The following is a 3,099-nucleotide window of genomic DNA, read 5'->3' on the forward strand; positions in this document are numbered from 1 at the left end:
TTTGCTAAAATAAGTTATTATTTGACAATCACACTCTTATTTCCCTATTATTAGGTTATACAGCGTATAATATAAATATACAAGGAATTATATACGTATACATACTCATGAATAAAAATAATGTTTAGCAACTCGTCCACTGCTATACGGTAGCGAGTAGGCGATGGAGCTTTGGAGTTTGGAAGTCAGTGCCTTGAAGGCTATCTTAGCAGACGGTTGTCTGTGTCGTCTGCTCGCGTGACGTTTCTTGTGTTTCGTCTGCTACTGTCACCGTTCATCGGGCGATTTTTTAGATTTATCTGGATTCTCTACAACTGCAAAATCATTTCTGCAATGCCCACCCAGGAAGAAAGGCTACATCAAGAGGATGGCCGAAGCAGTTGAGAAAGCGAGAGAGGTGAAAAGGAGGAAACTGGAAGAGCGACGAGCGTCAGCCATTTTAACTCCACCACCAACAGCTGATCCTCCCCAGCCATCAACGAGCCATATGACCGCCACCACACCACTGCCTCCCTCCACCACTGGTGCTCCAACACAAACTCTCACCAGTTCAATGCGTAGAAAGATCAGTATTAAAAAAAAAAGAAAAAGAAGGTGTACAATAGCTGCTCTGCTGGAGCATACTAGTCGCCGTGGGATGTGTCAACTTTAAATGCCATTTTCTCAAAAGTGAGTTATTGTCTTTTAAACCACTACTTCTTCGTTAGTTTTTATCCGATTTTCACAATTTTTTTTTCATTGTATTCGTCTTTAAAAGTTCTATAACTTGCTCAGAACCAATCTTTGAAAATGTTTCTCTTTCTTTATTTAAAATTACATTATTTACGTAACAGATTTTTATTACAAATTTAAACGCAAAAATAATAACTTTATCCCTCTAAAGTACAAATTTTGTTTTAAGGAAGATTGTTGACACACTCTTTAGCTATTAAATGAGACTAGGTTTAGCTTCCTATCTCTGATAGTTTTAAAGCAGTAGCAGTTTTTTGGATGCATACGAAAATGCCCTTTTTATTTTATTCTTCTTTTCTATTGCAGATTTTGCATTCAGCAGATGGGAGAAGAGTCCAGGTATCAAGATTGCCCTAAAATAAAATTTTCAATTAGTTACCATGTGTTTTTGTAACCCATGTCATTTTTTGCCATGCCCCCCCTTAAGGGAGAAATTCATGAGATATTTGAACTATCTTGGGGAGATGAATTGGTGAAAATTCTTGGTATGCAATGGCTTTCTGAAGAATATGGTTTTACATTTTATGAATTTATTACTGAATCTCGGTTTGAAGTGACATCTAATAAGAGGAATCTTCTTAATTTCATAGCCAGATGCTTTGACCCTATAGCTTAATTAGTCCATTTGTTATGCTTGCTAAAATTCTTTTTCAGGATATATGGAGACTTGGGTTTACCTGGGATGAAGTATTGCCTAAAGAATTGCATTTGAAATTTCAAAATTGGTTTAAGGGTTTTAAGGAACTTTAACTTATGAAGATTCAGCGAAGTTATTTTCCTAGCCTACAATGGAAGGGCATAAAGGGATTAGAACTTCATCCCTTTGGGGATGCATCTGAAAGGGCCTTTGGAGCTTGTGTGTGTATAAGTTCCATTGGGAAAGTATCTATTTCAGGTTCTATGTGTTTTTGAGTAGAGGTATGATAGCCTCTATCAAGAAAGTTTCATTGCCTCGTTTAGAGTTGTCAAGTGCATTAATTTGCACACATTTATTAGTATTTGTTAAATCTGCACTATGTCTTACGGAGGATGTGTCCTATTATTGTTGGACAGATTCGACTGTTGACGTTAACCCTGCCTAGTTGTTGGCATCATTGCCCAGGTTAGGAAAACCCTGCTGTTCTCATCTCGAGGGATAGCTGCTGAAGGACTTGTTCTTTTTGATATTTGGTTTTTTGGTCCACCTTGACTTGAAGGGACCTTAACTTTACAGCATGAGCAGGTAGAGATGTCTGAATGATGATGAAAATTGTAATGAAAATGTAGTAGCTTGTTTAGCAGTGGAACCTTTTCCACGAGTTTTTGAATTTCACAGATGGAGTAAATTTCCTAAAGCTCTCAATATTGTGGCTTGGACTTTGAGATTTATTAAGAATGGTAAATCTAAATCTCCCAAATACTTTGGTCCATTGACTTATGGAATTAAGTAAAGCTAAGATTAAATTGTTTCACTGTGTGCAAAGGGAAGCATTTCCTCAGGATATCCTAGCTTTAACTCAAGGGTAAACAGCTTGACAAGGGAAGCCCTCTGAACAAGTTAGACCCCTTTTTGGAGAATGGAAGTCTCATAAGCAAGCATCCTATTATTCTTCCCCCAAGTCATATAGTGAAGGTTTTGGTTCGCTTCCAACATGTTCTTTTAAACCATGCAGATGTATCTGTTCTTATGTCTACTTAGAGAAATAGTTATTGCCTTGTTAGACTTCGGAGGTTAGCTAAGGCTGTATGTAAAGAATGTGTGTCTTGCCGCAGGCAAGATTCAAAGGCCTGCAGTCAGCCTGCAGCTCCTCTTCCTGAACTACGAGTCAAATCTGCTCCTCCCTTTACTGTAACTGGTTTAGATTATGCCGGCCCTTTGTTTTGTGCTGACATGACCTTCAAGTTGTATATTTTACTCTTTACATGTGCTGTTGTACGTTCTGTACATTTAGAGCTTACCGGTTCCTTATCTCTGCCAGATTGTCTTCTTGCCATACGTAGATTTACATCAAGGCATGGTATTCCTTCAACTGATAACGCAAAAACATTTGTTAGTGCTTCTCATGTCTTGCAGCAGCATTATGGCCCACTAGCTCCTCAGTGGAAGTTTATCGTGGCCTGTGCACCTTCATGGGGAGGTTGGTGGGAGAGCTTGATAAGGTCAGTTAAGTCAGCTCTCAAGAAAACTTTAGGTACGAGATGCCTGGTCTAGATGTGAATTAGAAACTACACTGCATGAAGTTGAAGCATGCATTAATTTTAGACCTTTAACCTTTGTGGGTGAAGAACCTGACATTTCTAATCCTTGGACTCCTTCACATTTTCTTATTGGTCGTACTGCTGGTTACCAACCTGATAATGTTGATGAACATTTTTCTTGTGTATCTT

General features: G+C 38.4%; 1 long non-coding RNA gene across 1 annotated transcript; it reads left to right on the forward strand.

The window, feature by feature from the left end:
• Positions 1-346: 346 nt before the first annotated feature.
• LOC135220716 (uncharacterized) lies at positions 347-1,110 on the forward strand. Its single transcript, XR_010315769.1, has 2 exons — positions 347-669; positions 1,039-1,110. It is a non-coding gene; the product is annotated as an uncharacterized LOC135220716 (long non-coding RNA).
• Positions 1,111-3,099: the final 1,989 nt, after the last annotated feature.

Source organism: Macrobrachium nipponense, chromosome 20 (assembly GCF_015104395.2).
Source record: "Macrobrachium nipponense isolate FS-2020 chromosome 20, ASM1510439v2, whole genome shotgun sequence".
NCBI lineage: Eukaryota > Metazoa > Arthropoda > Malacostraca > Decapoda > Palaemonidae > Macrobrachium > Macrobrachium nipponense.